Source organism: Silurus aristotelis (genome assembly GCF_946808225.1).
Source record: "Silurus aristotelis genome assembly, chromosome: 1".
In the NCBI taxonomy this organism is placed as follows: domain Eukaryota; kingdom Metazoa; phylum Chordata; class Actinopteri; order Siluriformes; family Siluridae; genus Silurus; species Silurus aristotelis.
In genome coordinates, this window is record NC_139574.1 from 26076804 (window position 1) to 26097501 (window position 20698).

Consider the following 20698-nt stretch of genomic DNA (forward strand, 5'->3'; position numbering starts at 1 on the left):
TGACAGATGCAAAATTTACCAAAGGGGAGACTAATATAGTTAAACTGCAGTGATTCCAAAGGTTAAATCAGGATAAAGTTGTGATAAAGTTTTGGCATCAAAGTAAATTACTTTGCCCTGTTACAACAACGCAAATGGTCATTAGGAAAAAAAAAAACGACTAAAGTGTTGAAAATGAAGATTTTCAGTCTTTCCATGGAGTAGATTGATTACAGTCTACCAATGACAGCCATATCAGGTGAGGCCACCTACAGCTTCAGTGCATCATTTTCAGCTCGTTTTACCGGCACATCCATAACATGACATTAAAAGTGATTGAGAATACAGTAAGCGTAATGAACTCGCTTTATTCTACCATCATTTCATAATTTCTACCACCATTACACAGTAGATAAACTAAAAGAACACTGTCCAAGCAGGAGACAAAATACACAAAAGGACAGATGACATACATGTTAAACAGAATTCCAGAAATAAAGAAATCACAGATCACTACATTTTATGCCATTAATGCATCCAATAGTTGCGATTCTCAAGCTACTGAAAGATTTTAGCTATCACATCTCATATCCAAACCTGCCGTCACTGGGTTTCAGCATTATGGATCACTCAGGCAGCCAAAAAAGGGGGTTTCCATCCTTTCAAATTCACTTAGAAGGTCAATCCGTGAGTGGTTATTTATAGAACTCTCTAGGCATGATTCGAATTCAGGTTTCTCCTTCTATAACATAGATTTATCTCGTTTCATATAGAGCTCATTAACACATTAAACGCAAGCAACAGTGTTCTGCGATTAGCATTTGATGATTATGCATGCAGTCATCCAGGTGGACGTTCTTCTTTGGGGTCCGTTTGCTTTTTTCCGAAATGTGCCTGCAGGTTGCTTTCATCTAATATGAGTCTCACTAGCCAGCATGGAGGCAGATGTTTTTTCAATTCCTGTCAAAGCATGTGCAGACCTGTGGCTTCCTAAACCGCACACTGAGCATCATGGGACACAGCTAATTACAGGACAGGCACGGAGCCTCTTTAAGTAGCAGCATCGACTGAGCTCTTCCGCTGAACAGACTCCAGGCTGTGTGTAAACGATACTTGCCACTTCTTAACTCCTCACCACATCAGAGCACATCTTTAGAAGCCAGCAGAGAGCAGCTGCCGCTTTGTGTCTGGCCAATCATTTATTCATTCACTTTCCGCACACAAACACACACACAGAGTGACGCATAATCAAGACACACCTGTCTATGGCCGCGTATCGCCGCCAGGGCTTGAAACATCACCTATGGATAATCATCAATCCTACAGCACGTAAAGTTACGTTTGAGTTGTAACAATACTCTAGTAAAGCCTAGATATTGAATAGAATAAAGAAAAAATAACCTGGGTATTATTGACACAATCCAGAGATTAAGCACAAAGCTTGATGATCTCACAGCTGATGCAGATAAAAGATTAATAGAGGCTCAAGGCAAATCTGACACATCATCAGGACCTCTAGTACAGGCCATTAATTATGCATACAGACATGACAACAGTAACATCTATTCAACAGCATGTTGAATAGATGTTACTGCTCTTCTTCCAGCACTCACACAAACAAGAACAACTCTTCTTCCAGCACTCACACAATCAGACTATACAGCATAAAAGGGAGAAAATTAGTTTGAACCCAGATTTTTAAGGGCAAAAAGTATCGACAGCACAAATAAAAAAATAAGGTGCCCTGAAACACATTCAAAGCTAGACAGTCTATGAGTGCTCTATAATTTAAAGTGATATAACTGAAAGAATGGACTGAGGCGACAATCATCCTATCAAAGGTTAAACAGATTAAGTGGAGCGGAGAACGTGCTGCTGAAACGGCTGCGCGGGTCGTGGCTCTCATATTTTTCTACACCAGTGGAGACCTGAACTCCTCACAGCCCTCCCACGCAACAGAGACACCGGTGTAATTACAAACTCAGCTAAAGGTGACAGCTCTGCTTGTGTCCGTCATACAGATATTATACAATATTATATTATACAAACATACAGATTATAATAACAGACTTCAAAACCTACGGACAAACTAAATCCAAAACAAGAATGCCATGCATGGAAATAGCAAAGCTTGGAATGCCACAGAATGATACTTCTCATCCTAAGAGTTTTTCTTGTGTGTAGTATTTGTATATAATTCGAGGTGGAAACTATTTAGTCTGCTGACATATTTATTTTGGTTTGTACATGTTTGTATAGGCAAAAGTTTGTGGACACCTGGCTTTTAGATAGAAAGTGTGCCTTTTTAACCATCCTATTCCACATGTATCCCCCATTTGCGGTTCTAATAACCTCCAGTCTTCTAGGAAGATCCCTTAGATTTTTAAGTGTGCTGATTGAGATTTGTAATCATGCAGCCACAAGAAAATTCAGGTACTGATGTAGTAGAGGCATTTAGGACATTTAGCATTCCAGTTCACCCCAAAAGTGTTTAATAGGGTTGAGGTCAAAGTTCTATAGCATGCCACTCATAATATTCCACTTTAACCCATGTAAACTATCATCATGGAGCTGGCTTTGTGCACATTGTGCTTTGGGCATTAATGTTACTGCATCCAAAGACATACTATACAATTCTATACAATTGTGCGTCTCCAACTTTGTGGTAACAATTTGGGGAAGAGCCACATAAGACTGAAAAAGACAGGTGTACCAGTCCTTTTGTCTGTATAATATAGCATATGATGCATTTTGTTCTACTGTACATCTTATGAAATAATCTATTTAAATAAGAGCAGTAGTACAGTCACATTATAATTACCGTATGACATTTCACAAAAACAAACAACATGGCTTCACTTCACCCTTAATTCTAGATTTAATTCTAGAATTAAGTACCGCGTACAATACTGATCAGAACATCACTAGATTGAGCCACCCTGTAAACGAATTAAGGGGTGTTATACACAGAACACGGCTGTGTGTAAAGAATCAGGGCACAGTGAAAAGGCACAAGAGATGCAGTGCATTGTTCATTAGCTCTCTCTTTCTCTTTCTTTCTCTCTCTCTCTCTCTCTCTCTCTCTCTCTCTCTCTCTCTCTCTCTCTCTCTCTCTCTCTCTTTCTTAAACAGACTGGATAATCAGAGTCATGAGACAGAGCACAGTAATTGGCAATATCACGGGGCAATATCCAGCGTACTAACGAGCATATGAACAAGCAGGAGCTTGTTAGCTTATAAGCTGTGATCAGAGGTGGGAAGTAACGGAGTAACAAATACTTCGTTACTGTACTTAAGTAAATCTTTCTGGTATTAGTACTTCACTTCACAATACGTTATACTGACAACTTTTTACGTTCACTTATTACATTTTTACACAAATATCTGTACTTTCTACTTCTTAAATTTTCTAAACGGGCTCGTTACTTTAGTTTTAATCTATATGGTGACTATTTTTTTTTTTCACTGCGCTGTTTACAGCCTATCAACCAATTTCTTGTCATTGCGCAGCTTTTTCAATCTACCACTGGTGTATTATTTCCTGGTTATCACACACCACAGATGTAGGCTAGTTTACAAAGCCAACAATGCGCAGGCAGAAGGTAACAAGAAATCTGGGGATCAGACCGAGAACATCATCTTTTCTCTGCTTGTGTTCTATATGGTGGATGTTCACCCTAGATACATTTATCAAGTAACAAAATTAGAAATAAGTTTTGTTTTGTTTTGTTTGTTTTACTGATGCGCCAAGTCTCGAATCAGCACCAAAATCCGCTATGATGCACACAATTAACCCTCTGGGGTCGACAAACGCGCCGGCATGTTTTGGGGCATTGTTCCTCATGAAGCCGAAACAAACTTAAATTACTGTCTTTTTTTGATTGTATACGATAAAAGCAATACATCATTCAAATCTTTAAAGGTTCTACTTTTATTTGTACACACTCATAATAACAACAAAATGCTATGCTTTTGTAAAACAACAAAAACAGACAGGATGCGCTCTCTGCCATCTCTCTTCACAGACATAAATCAAACAACCTGAATCTCAGTGAATACTTGCCTCACAGACATAATAAAAATATAAATAGAACGCTTGGAATGTCTACTTTAACATAAAAGAGAAAACAAATATTTTCTAATTATGTAATGCTTATGAAAGTTAGAGGAGTTACAGTTTCTCTGGTATCACCTCATTAACCGTCCATGTGGAAACATAACAAAGATTCCGTTTGGTGTCCTGATGATTTACGTAATTTAAAACACATTAATTACTTAAAAACATTTACAAGAATATTTTGTTTTCATGCTCTATGTTGAGTTTGGTTTCACCAATAATAAACATACATTTGCATAAAGCATCAATATTTGTCTATGCCCATGCTGATTACAGTATTGAAAATGAAAAAGTATTAATTTAAGGTACATTTAGACCAGATAAAAATGTGCAAGTATGTTTAGATTAATCGTGAGTTAACTCATGGCAATCGTGCGATTTTATCATGTTTAAATATTTTAATCGATTGACAGCCCTAATATTAATAAGATGTGAGGTCCAGTTACCAGCATGACACTAAAACCAGTAGTAGTAATGGCGTTTTAATTAAGCACATGTCAGAGCCCAAACTTCTTTACTTTAACGAGTAAAAAAGTATAGTCAATTATTCAACTTTTACCAGAGTTTTTTAAAACATGAGTATCTTCTACTTGATTAAAGGATATATGTACTTTTGCCATCTCTGGCTGTGATAGTGAGCTATTACCGTAATTTCCGGACTATAAAGCGCACCCATATATAAGCTGCACCCACTGAATTTTACAAATATTTTTATTTTTAACATAAATAAGCCGCACCTTCTATAAGCCGCAGGTGTCTTCACTAATGTACTTTACACAGGCTTTAACGAAAGACACGTTACACACGGTGTACCAGGTGAAATATGTTGCGCTTCCTTTAAGAGCAGAGCGGTATTTTGGGAATAGCCTGCCACTGCATTTTTCCGGTATTACTGTGTGTGTTCAAGATGAGGATTATGTCCTTATTATTTTCTGATGCTCATTTCTAAGTTTCTTTGACTAACCCGTAACGCTGTTGCCAAGAAAAATAAAAAAAGCACGAGTTTTGGAAACCTGTCTGTACTTATATGATTTCTGTTGCAACTGGAGTTAGCGAGCTCTCCCTTCACCCAGACTCAACACGTTACAACGGCTTGTATCTAAACAGTAGCCGACCAAGAAAGTTATTGTTCACTGTCTTCCTCCTTCCTTTCACAACTATTTCTCTCGAGAGTTTATCTTTTGGCATCGTCGTGTGTTTAAAAAAAAAGTTTTTTCTCCCGATGTCGTGCAGCTCAGAACACAGGTGAGGCGCCTTTTTTTTGTTTCTGTTCAGAAATTTCATTGGTCTAATGTTATGGGGTTCAGTTTTTTGGCTTGAAGTTTGTGAAACTGGGAAAAACCCAAGAAAAATTAATAAATTAGCCGCTTCTGGGTTCAAAACGTAGGAAAAAAGTAGCGGCTTATAGTCCGAAAAATACGGTACTCTTTGCTGCACAAAGTGTTAATAGAAAAAAAGCATAAAATTCTTCAATGATCTGCCTTAGTGTGGTACAGGTATTAAAGATCCGATTTCTTTTTTTTGTTTAAGCTTATGGCGCAAAGGCTTTCAGGTTGACATTATCTGCATGTGCCAAGGAGCTACAGTGTTGCTTAAACTCTAACCTGCTAAAGATACTTCAAACAGCCAGCAGTAACATCATCATAGCAGGACTTTGTGCTCATCACTACAGTATTCTCGCTGTTTATCAAAATGTAAGTGGTTAGGAGATTCAATCGTTTGGGGGAATTTATTTGAGTCATAATATTGTTCAAAATCACTTTCATTACTCTCTTTTAAGAAACAGAGGGATCTGAAAAATTGCTCACTGGAAAATCCTGACAGACTTGTGACATTTTGTCATAAAGCATAAAATGATCTACCAACATGCAAATGTAGGTCATGCAGGGGAACACTGTGAAGTGGGCAGGGTTTGGGGTATTTCCCATCTTGCTCAGTATTGTAGAACTAGGATTTCTTGCTGTGTTTGAATATGTTACTTTTCCTGTGTTTTTTCTACATTTCTGATGACCTTTTTTGTGTGCAAACAAATGGCAAGCAATTTATTTTAATACGGGAAAGTAGAGGGTGCCGCTGCTCAGCCAAGCACGGGTCGACGTTTCTATTAATACCAACCAAGAAAAAAGAAGAAGAGGCAATTCATTGCTTTAAAAAGAAGAAGAAAAAACACATGATCTGATGGTAACTGCATCCTTTAAAACACACCCCGGGTGTGACTCATGGATTTTTGTTACTGTTAATGACAACTTCCCCAAATGTAGCTGAGGAGCAACTGTGTTTACTGAGATGACAGTGTTTAAGAGGGAGACCGTGCTGCTGCAGATGGGGAGGACATGGTGGATGACCAGGGCTTAAATTATGTTCTCTCAACCAGTCACAGCACTTTTTACAATCTTAGATATCTGACAAATTCATCAAATAAGGACTATCTTAGGTCTATTTCAGAAAGTGTGTTTTACAATACACAATCTGCATTATGATGTATACTGTAGATTTTGCTAGCACTGACAGGAGAATTGTAAATAAAATGTAAAAAAAAAAAAAGTTAAACAAGCATCAAATCAATGTTTTATATATATATATATATATATATATATATATATATATATATATATATATATATATATATATATATATATATATATATAAGATATTATAATATAAAAAAAAACAGTGATGAGATAAGGAGGAATGATGAGAGCGTAAAATAATAGGGGACGACAGGCAGAATGGCCTTGTGAAAGTTAATCCCTCAGACTCAGTTTAGATCAGCTGTGATGGATGACGAACACTCAAAAACATTTTGTCATCACAAACGAACCTATTATATTGAGAAAGCTCTTTGTCAATTTGTCAAGGCTTAACTGCCTGAGGACACAGACCTCAGTGTCAAACATTATTTCTCAACAAATGGGTTTTTGAATTTAAATGTCATTTGTAAAAGGAATATCATTAGCGCACTTTTTTCATGAGTTCATAATACCGGTATTAGGCGTATTTGTGTATGAACATCTACAAAGCCGGATCAGTGTGTTTGTTCTTCAACTGATATCCCAGTTTTTGCCTGTTCAATGAGATTCTGAAAATGGGCCCATGCTATTTGTCCTTAATTGAAAACAAAGACTCTAAAACTCACACAATTTTCCTGTGATTTGCTCAAAACACTGAGCAGTTGCATTTCTAGTAAGCGTACGGTACTTTCAAATCACCATTAGGGTCAATTCTCCCTCTCGGCGTGACGAACGTTGCTTTCATGTTGCTTTCATGTGCTTCTGTTTGTTATGCCAAATGCTTTTGTTTAGGCTCTGTCCTGTCTTATCATTGGTTTGATCTCCTAATGTGTACACGTCATATAGTCAGTTCAGTAGTTTGGTTATATTTTCCAGTTATTTCTTTCCCTCATCATGAAATCTTTCCAGGCACTTTTGTAACATCCAGTCCGAGGCGTGTTTTCCAGAAACAGAGTATTCTTTGTTTGATCTGGTTTCCTGATCTTTGATCGTAAAATTTTCTATTTAACACTGTTAATACGTAGTGCCAACATTCTCTGTCTCTCTTTCTCTCTCTCTCTCTCTCTCTCTCTCTCTCTCTCGTCATCAGTCTCATCATTCAGATGGATGTCAGTATATGCACATTAATAATTAGGAACCTTTTCTGACCGATGATATTGACAATGACTGTGATTTTTGGATATCCCATACTAAGCACAACGGTGAGTTTACATCCTAAATTACATTTCAAATGTCCATGGATGTGTTTTGTTATGAACACTGCCACATGACAATATTTCTTTGCTACTTGTGTGCGCATGCCTTCTGTTCACCCTTTAAGGAAGACAATAAGCTTACCAGAAACACTGAAACAGCTGAGCTGTAACAGCCTGTCAGTGAAATACAGCAAATACAACACAGATACTCCCATGCCTTCAGGAGAGAACACATGCATGATTGCCTAGGGGTTTCTGTATAATTAAAAAAAAACATCTACTGACATCCAACAGAATGATTAAATAGAGTGAGTGGCGGAGAGAAAGAAAGTTCTGTTTACATCTTTTTGTGCAAGCAGACAAAACTTTTTATTCCATTACCTCTGAACAAGCTTTGAAAAGTGTAACTAAAGCCCTCAAAATTTTTCTATTAAGGAACTGTGTTTAAAAAGTCCTGTCCACACATTATTCGTAAACACACACAAAGCAACCCATGCGCCATTACTGCTTCGGGATTTCTTCATCAGGTGTGTTACGATTTGCAGGAGACGCCCTGCAAGGAACAATTTCAAAAGCTATGAAAGTTAATAGGTGTTTCTCGAGTCTGACTCACCGCAGTGCAGGGAACGCTACAGGGGATGCAAGAAGGCGAATGTGTAATGGCTTGGCAAACAAATGACTGCGCAGAACTCTAACCAGAGCAACCTGCTGTGCTGTTTCATCTCACTGAGACTAAACATCCTGAATAAAATCCACCAGTGTCACATGACACATATCCTTATCATTATACAAACAGGAACAGATTTCATTGGTGATATTACTAAAATCAGCTATTTTGCTTGTTCTGTGGGATGAAAAAAAAAGAAAGGCATCGAAAGTGGCCTCCATTAACTATGTATGGAAAATGCAGTTGAGAGTCTTCAGCACCCACTAACAGTGCATGCAATTAATCACATCTGCCTATAATATATAATATTATAATAATAATAATAATAATAATAATAATAATAATAATAATAATATTACACCGTGGGATGTCTTTTGTACAAAAAAACATATTCACATGATATTCGGATTCATTTTAATAAATCACATAGTGAAAATTACTTAAGGATTAATAATGCTCAACTTTACATTATGTGTATGTTAACTAGTGCAGAAAATCATACTTAATTCTATAATGTTATGAAAGTAAATTACAACAATAGAGTCGCTGTGTTACATGCTGTTTCTGTCAGTAAAAGACATTTTCATTAAATGCATTTAAGCCACGATTATTTTATATGCATGCTGCTTCTCTAATGATCTAATGAAAACTAATGATCTGTAGAACTGGATCAAGCACAGGTGCAAAAAAAGCTATACAGGGAATCAGAGTTAATCTAAATAATCATGATGGCTGATATTGCATCACTAATATATTGTCATCCGTTGGGCCCATTGAAGTGATATTCAGATATATTGTGTGATCTTTCAGTAAGAACCAAGTGTCTGCGAATTCATTTAAAAAAAGCATACTACCTGCAGACTGTAGATATTATATGAAGCCCAAGAGAGTTCAGAGTAGATGTGTTAAAAGTTGAACTTGAAACATTTTTAATGTTTGAATGAGTGGTCACAAAACCTCACAGTTAAGTCACACAAACACACACACACACACACACACACACACACACACACACACACACACACACACACACACACATGCTGGCATTCTTGGAAATGTTAATTCATACCTGTCCAGCTGGTCCTGCAGATTTAGACCAATGATGATGCATGCAAGACACCCAAACCTCATACACACTATTCTCCTTTCACACACTATGGAGTTAACCATAAAAAAAACTTTAGCTCTCAGTGCTGCACAGTGAAAAGTCATATCTAAAACATTTAAATAAATCTGTTATACTGCACAATTTCAACATTTTGTTTTTTAATATCATTCAATATCAAAATCATGTTGTTCAATATCACTCCCTTATCAGTGAATTATATTAGGGCTTATCTAGTTTCACTTCCCCAACAGATATAATAAAGATGTATACCAGATATTGTCTGGTTTATGTGTTAATGTTTGAAATATGGTTACATTAACTAAATAAACAGAATTAAATTGGATGTCAATCAGTCATGTAGATTGTGGATTCAGATCCATCGGTCGAGTAAATTTGTCAGTTTTACTGATTTAAAGCCAAAAAAAGACATCGTAGACAAATAATACTGACACTGTACCTGTCTCTATGCTTTGACCAAGAATAAAAAAAACAGCCCATTTAAGAGGACACTAAAAGCATTAACACTGCATTAGAGGTCTGAAGTCATATGCAGTGCTTCAGGCCAAATGAGCTTGCTGAGAGACCAAACAGATGGGCTCTATTTCTCGCAAGATTCCAAAAAGTCTGCGTCGCAGAATCTGCCAAGCAACAATTAACTCAGAGATTGGGTCTGTGGTCCAAAAGCCTGGTTTTACATACAGGTTAAAAAAAGGTGAACAAAGTTTTATGTAAAAGATCCTTCTAATTAAAGAGACAGTAAGCAGAGAGTCTCGAATAGGTTCTTCAAAGCATTGAAGTAAACAGAGCAGATAATGCATGTATACTGTATATTATGTATTGAACAGATGGATGTTTGTCAAAGGATGCCTGATTCACTTAATTTTTTTTGCCACTATAGCAAGCAAAAGACATGTTAATAGAACACATTCTAGCACTCGAATGCTTGCTTGATGTAGTGTTCCGAAAATACTGCACTATCAGTGCACAGCTCCATCATTGTGTCACCTCCATTCAAAGTCTGCCATGTTAACACTCCGACTGACAGAGTGTGAGGCATTGAAATGTTTGCACACAAAACTACTGAATTCTGAATTCAATTATTCAGTTCTACATGGTGCCATTACATATTTTATAATAAAAAAAGAAGAAATTAGAAGACGATAATAGAAGGTAACAACCATACAGTAAACATTTTAGTCTATTCTTCTTTGCTGCAATTAAAACACTGGACTGGGCAGCACAATGTAGATTTACTAAGTTGTTATGCTCCATAATACATGTATTACTTGCCCACTCTTAGCATATCCACCATCACACTAATTCTATATGGTGCTGTAAATTTACATTTTTTAAATTCTATTTAAAATGTATTTAATAGCAACTTAACTTCATTTTAGTACATTGTAAAAGTATTTCCGCTATTATATTTTTATTCTTAAATCCCACTGCAAGTAATACTGTGTATGGTCATGTAGATGATAAATAATATTTTAATTTGATGCTTTCATAAAACCCATGCCTATATTTCAATAGCAATGAGCATTCATAGCTATTTACAATTTTTTTTTTACTACTATGCAGTGCATCCTGTGAATTACCACATCCTGCTTCATTTATTTCACTTATATGTGCATGGGACTCTCACAAACAAACTCTTCCTCCATCCTGAGCTCCTTATCTCAACACTCTCACTGATTAGAGAACCAAAAGAAACACTGTCATCTCAGCAGACGGAAAGTGCAACGTCTCACTGATGCATGGTTAATCTTTTACCAGCTTCAGCACCTGAGTCCTCCAGACAGCACATGGACAGCCTCCATATGGCCACCTGCAATCAAAATATAGAAGTACACCAGCAACAACAATAAGGAAATGATTTCTGTGATTTCCACACGGGTGCTACAGAGCGAAAGAAGAGGGTTGTACAGCTGTATCTGGCCTTGTGACTATGTATGAGAAGAAGCACTTGACTGCAAGTTATAGCAAAAAGGCAAGAACTGGCGCACTAACAGCGTTCAGAACAGCTGTAGAGTTCATCCACAGCCATATGCTTTCATACATCACTTATTCACCCCTCTACAATATAACACAAACACAGATTTGTCGCATTATGAATGATGATAGCTGTGAATGATAGTAAACTGTAACCAAACACTTGCTACATGTAAGAAGGGGTGACAGGCTAGAAAAGTATAGTAGCACGGGTTTTTGTGGTTTTGTTTGCAGAGGAGTGGCTGCTAACCATCATTTGCTTGCCATGCAAATGTAAACTTTTGGGAGGGGTAACACACAGCATCTGGATGCATTTACCAAATGCATTTAGAAAGGACTACAATAAAGTCTGCTGACTTTACTCTAAAGATATTTCAGGGTAAATGATATTTGCATTCACAGTGGTAACTGCACACACAAACAACTTCCCGCCCATCCTTATGTTTTGAAACAGCCGTCACCAAGAGCAACAAAGGTACAGATTACTTCTGACTTTCTGCCTACATTTCTATTGCAATCCTCAACACAAAATCACTGCTGGTAGTCAAGTCTAATTTAGGGCTTTCGGCTGCAATTTGGAAAGGTCAACTTTTTAAAAACTTTATTAAATCCATGAGCTGTGATCTCTAATGAAACCTCAGATGGTAAAAAAATAAATAAATCAATGAAAGTCTGTTATATAATATTATAAAATAATAAACTCTCCCTTTTCCAACTAAAGTTTCTAGCCCTGGAGCTAGCCCCAGGTCTTATGATCTGCCTTCAGGTGCATAACTCGCATAAATAAACATGACTAGAATAGAGAATTGACTACAGAATCCACATTGGTTCATGTTTATGAATTGTTCAGTATTTTGTATATGATTTGGTTTTGTAGAGCTGTAAAGCTTCTTTCGTGAACAACAGTGTTTAGAAGAATGAGTCCAAATCTTTACTTTTCAAGTCGAGATACATCTCATTTTAAGATAATGTACGTGTGTTTCTCTACTAAAAATGTGACAAGCTTAATGATGTGGTCAGCAGGCCTGATAGGAAAACTTTTAAAATTCCAAAATCGTGATATATATATATATATATATATATATATATATATATATATATATATATATATATATATATATATATATATAACATTGATCTGTTGTCTTGTCAAATAGAGTGCACACACATATCAAGTACAGATCTTTTAGGATCATTTAATTGGGAAAAATTCCAGACAAAAGGTGAGTGACTGATCCAAAAAATCCTATCGTCTCAAAAAAAACCACACAAGAGATACCACACACTCCTATGTGGAGTTGAAGTCTGTGTGTAGGTTTGTTCAAACCAGAGATTAAGAGTCAAAATACCAACAAATATGCTATAAGCTCTATTTACAAATCAGTGTCAGTAGTGGACAAATCAGTAGCCCAGATTCCTTTGGGTCCAAACTATAATATTTTTTGTTGTTTTTATTGTAAGCTTCATATTGGCTGTTCCAAATAAAACTTTAGATTTAATATGCATGTTTTAAAACTTTAGTGAAGCCTATCAAATAAAGCCTATCAATTCTGTTGCACAATATACATAAAATGGTACTATATTATGCATATCAGATAATGCGTATCTGTTTGTTGGTACAGTGATTTTTACTAGGTAGATTCATTGCCATGTACAATATGTGATGCATCGTTTGAATTTATCGCTCATGAGGCATGGCAGGTTGCCTTAACATATAGTACTTAGAAAGACTCTATTTACCTAAACTCACAGATCTCCATGATTGGCTACTGTCACTGTGATTGACACTGTGATTGGTACAGACCCAGAGAGCACAGATCATTTTTAACTTTCCTTGGCTTGTGGCCACAGATCCCATCCTCTGGTTTCAAACTCATGAGCTCCTGATGATATGGAAAACATGTCTAAGTGCAATGGCAGTAAATTGGTTGCTTATAAGAATGCCACATTATCCACTCTATTACCGTAACAAATTTTTTAAGCATGCAGTTTTTTATAGAGCTGCAATAAGTCAAGGCTAATGCCAAATAAAATACAACTGCAATTATGTGACAGCAGCACAAGAGTTGCAAGATATCAATGAGACACTGGTTTTCTTTTCAGGAAATAAAACTAGAAGAGAAAAAAGATGATATAAAAAAATAAGCACCTGTGTTTCAAATTCAATACAGGAGGCTGAAAAACAGAAGCTGTACTTAAATAGATAGAAAGAAGGCAGTGTCCTGTAGTGGTGCGATCATCTTTTGAAAGACAGTACACAGACACAAAGCAGAGACAAGACAAGCATCACATGTACAACATTATTATCAGGATGTGGATGACGAGGCTGTTCGTCTCAAAGGGCAGATGCATCAACGTCACACTATAAATGACATTAAGAAGCAGCCAAATAGAAGACCTTGTCATTTGGCACCTGAGATATTGTTTCCCTTAGGAACTTTTGTTTTGGGACTCTTAACAGAGCATGATGTCATATCTCATACCTGGAACCTGAGCCAACAGTTGTGTCACGCCTAACAGCAGAAAGGCACTTACAACAAATATAACACCTATAAAACAACACAATCGCCAACATACACTTTCTTGATTAAATTGTTCATAGCTTAATAGCTAGTGGCACTGCATTAAAAACATAAAACATTATATTCCTTGTTCATGTATACGGAAGAAAGAACGAAAGGAAGACAAAAAGAATTGAAAACATGTCATGCAGCTAAATCTTCACCCCATTGTTTAAATGGCCAGAGCGTCTTTTGGCTGGCAGACAGAGATAACACCAACCATGGAGGAATATTCACAACATCTGCTCATTCAATTCAGCATGTTTCTTCTTTCCAACCCTTCACACAGAGAGCCACATGTCCACACCAAACCGAGGAATACCAAGAAAACTGAACTACTAATTAAACACAAGTAAAATTCCCAATGTCTGTCATAACAACACCTTTACAGGTTTTCCCCCTAGGCCAATGCTACACAGGAGAAATGTGGCATTAGTGCCGAAACTATTACAGCACAGAAATTGTTAGTGGAATTTTTCATGGTATCAAGATAGATTTTTTTTTTGTTTTGCTGCAACAGTACTACTGCATGCTTGTATAGGGGACAATGACACATCAAACATTTTGCCAACTGACTGCTATGAATGCTAAGGAATGACCAGGAAACAAGTTAGTTCCTGGGGTTTATTTTGCTTTTATATTGACATTATAGCAGATTTGAGTTATTTCCTCATCAGCATCTATTTTTCTCTGTCTCAAAGCTAATTATAATACTAATAAAGCACCACTTAAAATGTTTCTGAGAAACCATACAAACTCTTACCCACTTAGAGTTACAGCTTTTTACTTTTACAACGCCAATTATATAAAGCATTTGCCATGTAGGTTTCTGTAAATTAGCTATTACTAGAAAGAAGAAGAAGATTATGATAATCAAAGCCTTTGTCACATATCGATAAAATACAGTTAAATGATTTTTTGTGCATAGTCCAGCTTGGTAGGAAGTATCCTAATGATCAGAAATTATAAAAAAAGAAGTGTATTACTATAAAGGTGTGATTTGCATTGAAGCTGGCATTCAAAAATGTATCAAAATCCTCTAAGCAGACCAGAGACTTTACCAGTGCTGAGGTAAAGATTTTAGTTATAGACTGACCAGAAATTCGAATAAGTTAAATAAAAAATGACATCCCTCAATATAGGTATGCCACATTGATATGGGTCACTCAGGTTCCTCTAAATCATCACTAAATCCTATACTTCCAGTAAAGGGAAAGTAAAATGCTAAAGCATAGCACAGTTATGACTTAGTGGCAATACATATACTGCAGATGTGGTTGGGTGTCTATATGCTTTTGGCCATATAGTGTTTAAGGTGCTTTAGAAATGTCCATAACATTTATTTATTTGGCAAAAGATATTGTTCTTACACTCACATAATACAACTGAGATGATATAATATTGCTTAACATGGATCATTGGCGTGAATATTAACATTACATCAGCAATTAGCTCTGCTAGGAATGTTTCAATGCTAATCAGACTTCTGCTGTAAGGTTGTTTCCTGAATGCAATAAAACTCCTGATATTCTAGCCACTTTTTTGGAATACTTGTATTATTGTGCCTCATTGCTTAGTGCTATAGCTGTCTCGCTCTCACAAAAACACACACTGTAAAATAAACACAAAAAAAGCAGATCTTCCTCAAAACTCCAACACCGAGCGAGTATGGAAAAAGATGTCAGACAACATGTCCGATTCAAAATGCTAAATAAATATTGTTCTGTTATGTAGTTAATTGTCCTGCTGATTGATGTACTAGCCCCAATAATAATAGTGAAGGTATTTTAGCAACTCTCCAACAGATCTTTTTTTTTTTCTTGGCATACAACTCTACTGCACATGCACTTCACAGTCTGCTACCATGGTGACACAGAAATATTAAAGATTTTTTTTCTTAGACATACAGTAAATTGTGATGCATCTTAAGAATTTTACTAGAAGACAAAATACAGCATTCTGACCTGTACTCTGCCAGTGAATGAAAGTAAAGTTATTTTCCACTTCATAAAGGTAAAGAACAAGGATATAGAACAAGCATATCTTAAAATCATTCAATGCACGTAAATGCTACAGGAGTGTAAACGATTCCTTGACCTTCTTGGCGCTTGTCATTTAATACATTGTCGGGAGTGATTACCTAATTTCCAGCTGAAACATTAATGCTGCTACTGCATCCACACGTGTATAACTGAGATCACTGAGAGACGAAAAGTTCAGCACTGTTTGGACATCCCCTTGCTTACAGCTGTTTTCCTGAAATTGAGGTCTATATTATAACCTCTGACTCACAATGACAGAACATCCTATTCCTCTGCTGTGCATTGGAATGGCTGTCAGGTAGCCACGGAGCTAGCATCTTTTCTTATTTGCTATATAGACTCTGTGATCTATGATCTGTACACCCTCTAAATATTTAATGATAGATGACTACATTCTGTGAACTTATGCAAACTAATCTCAGCTCATCTTGCATCTATTGTGCAAAAATTATAATATTAATAATTTACAGTCTAAAGTATGAGTAACTACATGAATCTGACACTTTACCTGCCTTCGTCATTTTCTCAAAGCCGAGCCATCACCCCTTTTACATATTCCACATTGCATGAATAAAAGGATAAAATACTATATAATGTATAAAATGTTTGCAAACATTAACCCATATTAATAAAACTATGGACATATCCATATATTTGCCTACAACTTTACCACACTTAAAAGTATGTAATAGTCACATTACGTATATTAAGAACTGACAGTGAGCTAGGCAAAGGTTTATGCACTGTTTATGCACTTAGCAGTAGAATCAAATATTTGCTGTTACTCACTGCAGTTTTTAGCTCTCTAAGGCCATGCGTTCATGAACACACATAAAGTCTCCTTGCCTAGATTAATATTGTTGGTCAACACTATATGATTAATCTCTATTTTGTTACATATTACAGAAGAAATGACATGTGTCCTGATCTAGTTTCAACCTCAGAGACTCTACTGACTGAACACAGCACAACTATTTCCATTCGTACGCAATCATGGCTACAACCTTGGGTTCTTATTGGCTCTTTATACACCTGGGTAAACACACTACCTTGCACTGGTTTTCACTGGGAAAACAAACTTCTGAACAATGCTATTTATTAAATGAGCAAGATATAGTAATCCGGCTGAAAAAAATTACACAGAATTTCACAGTGGTGAGAAAATTATATTAATCTGACGTGCTTCAACATGCTACAGGGAAGAAAAGTCTGTGGCTGAGCATCTCTTACTGTATGTCAAATACATTGGCTCTGAATAAACAGGATGCCTAGCAACAAAACTTTCCATCAGAAGCTGTGGATGGGGTGCGGTGCATTAACAGAAATGACTACCAGTGCCCTTAACGCAAGGACAGTGCCAAATATTGCAAAAAACAGGACAAAGCAATATTACAGTACGATAATATTATTGTTGTATAAAAGTATCATTACACATAATCATGATTTCCTGAGTGTCAGTAATATCATCTGGTGTCAGATCTTTTTATAATTCTATAGATTATTTAGCTCAAAACAGTGTGTGCAGATTAAAAATATCTTCAAGCACTTTCCCCCGCACTATTTGATTTTACTTTATTCACTTTTCTGGTAACCATTTTCTTCACAGCTTTGGAAATGCAGTTGTGATTGTGATTATTCATTCAGCCATCTTCAGTGAACGCTTTGTCCTGATCATCATCATGGCAAATCCGCAGCCCATCCTGATAACACTGGGTGAAATGCTGAAGAGATTCACTCCAAATGGGACACTGGTTCATTATAGTTGACCATGCGCACATACTTTCACTATTTCTGCCTGTATGTTTTCGGAGAGAGAGTGGGGGCACCAGAGAAGCCCATGGGAACTTGCAAAGAACATACAAAGCTCCATAGACAGCAACCCAAACACAGGTTTAAATCAAGGACCCTGAAGCTGTGACGTGGCAGTTCTACCCACTGTGCCTTTCTGAATCATCCTGATTATGATTATTATAATGCTGTTATATGGCTTCTGTTGTATTGCATACACACGCGATGGGAACCTGATGACCATGTTATATCAGTATTGTAACACGTTTGTAGAGGAATGTTACTTCAATGTTTAGGGATCTTCAGGAGAAAAAAAATCAGCTTGATTTAAAAGTTAGAAAAGAAACATATTTGGGAAACCCAACGGGAACTTGAAAACTTGTTTGGAACGTTTTACTAACCAATAATGAACGTTCCCAGAACATTTCGGGGATCAACAGTTGAAAGCTGGGAATCCTTTTAGAGAAACCTCTCTTGAATCTCAGAGATGTGTGTAAACGAAGCCTTGAGGAACTTTATGAGAGTGTACTGTTGGAGTTTAAGCTTCATTTCCTCCATGATGTCTCAGGGTTCAGTCTACCTGGCATGACTAGTCAGGTAAAAACATGCTCCTGGATCGCACGGAACGCAGGCGCTTCATAACTACTGAATAGAATAAAGTAATAATGCAGCCGCAAACACGTCACTTACCCTCGTGAACCCGTGTATCAGATCCGATTTCCGGCCAAAGACAAAAAGTCAACCGGTCCGCGCGTCGGATGTGATGGTGCACTAAATCGCAGGAACAAAACATGTATATGGAGTAAAATAAAGTAAAAGTAGCGTAAACGTTACCATTTCGCCACTTTGGATAATAGATCGAAAACGTTGTATGGTTTGAAAACTATTGCCTTTTTCTCAAATCTAATAACGAAGCGGTGAACAGATATTTCCGCTCGTCTGCTGAGCTCCTGCGGGTTTCTTACAAAGCGGCAGAGGATGTCTCGTCCGAGGATGAGCGCCTACTTTCAGATTCAGAAAGGGCACTCTACAATCAGGTGGTCTGCGCTCTTTTTTTTTTTTTTTTTTTTTTTGGACAGTGATTGGCACGATCCCAAGCCAATAAGAAATGAGTTTGTCGTAATAATGGGCGGGGCAACGCCTCTCTGATCACGTCGTTCCGTGACGCAGGTGCAGCATCTCCCAGAAGCGGCCGCCCTTTTGAGTGAACTGCAAAAGTGTTCTCATTCGGAGTGTGTACAGCAGTGCTGCTCGAACTTTTCACAGCCTGGGATCACATTAGTGTATATTTATTTTAGTAAAACTATCAAATTATGTAAATATCAGAGTCAAATATGTACAATCGTGTTTTGGGATTATTTATAGAGCCATTATACATAATCTACATATAGGAATTTTCAAATGCTAGTTAACATTAAGAGGCAAAATATTGTATTGTATTGTATTATATTGTATTATATTGTATTATATTGTATTGTATTGTATGTAGGTATTTGATTGTAAACTTTTGATTAAACCCAATCAAAATCGAAATACTTGCCTACTACTACTATTGCTAGCACTATTACTGTTACTATTACTAACTGGCATTCCACCATCATGTATTTATTATTATTTATACTTGCCCATACTACTCTGTTTACCTGCTGTTTTTTGTACCTTTCACTGTATTACACTGTTTACATGCTGTTTTTTGCACCTTTCACTGTATTATACCAAATTGTTTACATGCTGTCTTTTTCACCTCTTGACTGCTCTTGCACTACATTGTGTCTGTTTATATTGACTCCCGGGTATAGTTTTGACAGTTCTCCTCCCACAGTACTGTTTAATCAAAGTATACAGTAGGTTTACTGGTCAGTGCTATATTGGGGTTTGTGTCTTGTCTTGTGTTGTCTGTCTGCACTGTCTGTCTGTACTGTTTTTTGTCTGCACTGTTTGCATTAGGTTGCACTCAATGCACTTTATGTAGCTTGTGTTGTGTTGTAGCTCTATGTTGTTGTTTAGTGTAGCACCAGGGTTCCGAATAATGTCTCGTTTTACTGTATACTACTGTGTATAGTAGAAATGACAATAAAAGCCTCTTGACTTAAAAGCCTCTTGACTTGACTACTACTAATGGAAGGCCATTAGGGCCAGCAAGGCCTCCTCTAAGCTGTCTGACAGAAGAAAATTTATGTATTTGGCCGTAGACATACTTACAAGGAGACATGTACATGTATATCATTAGGAAAGGTCAAAAGTTCCCATTACATTTTCACAAAAGCAGACAATCTGCCTTCATTTTAAATCCCCTGGATAAATGTATTGCACAGAAAACCCAGGGTCAATTTATTAGGTTAATATTGAAGCTTCTGCTAGGGATGATGTATGTGGAAGGTGCAGCTGAGAGGTGGAATAAGATAGGATACCATTAAAGGCCTAGATGTGAAATGCACTACACACCACTGACTAGTACACAGCACTTTGAGATTCGGGGAGATACAATATTTTATTCATTTAATTTTACTCACTACTCACACAAAATTAAAGAAGACTGACTAACCTGTAGATGTGAGTTGAGGAGAGTGTAAGGTTTTGAAAATTAAAGAAAAGTGTGCTTTTTATTCCTGGACTCAGATCACTGGAACAAACTGCACATGAACAAAGTAGAAGCAGTTTGTACCGAAAAATAAGGAAAAAATTACTCAATGATACTTGCTAACATGCCTACAGTATGTCATATCCTCCTGCTAAAT

General features: G+C 36.8%; 1 protein-coding gene across 3 annotated transcripts in view; it reads right to left on the reverse strand.

Moving 5' to 3' along the window:
* Positions 1-19107, reverse strand: part of osbpl3b (oxysterol binding protein-like 3b) — a 59457-nt gene extending 40350 nt beyond the window's left edge. The window contains exon 1 of one of the 3 annotated variants that reach the window (XM_083556660.1): positions 18651-19107. The gene's annotated coding sequence lies outside the window, so the exon portion shown is untranslated. The remainder of the gene's footprint in view (positions 1-18650) is intronic. The other 2 variants (XM_083556662.1, XM_083556661.1) reach the window with 2 other exon arrangements.
* Between the last annotated feature and the right edge of the window lie 1591 nt (positions 19108-20698).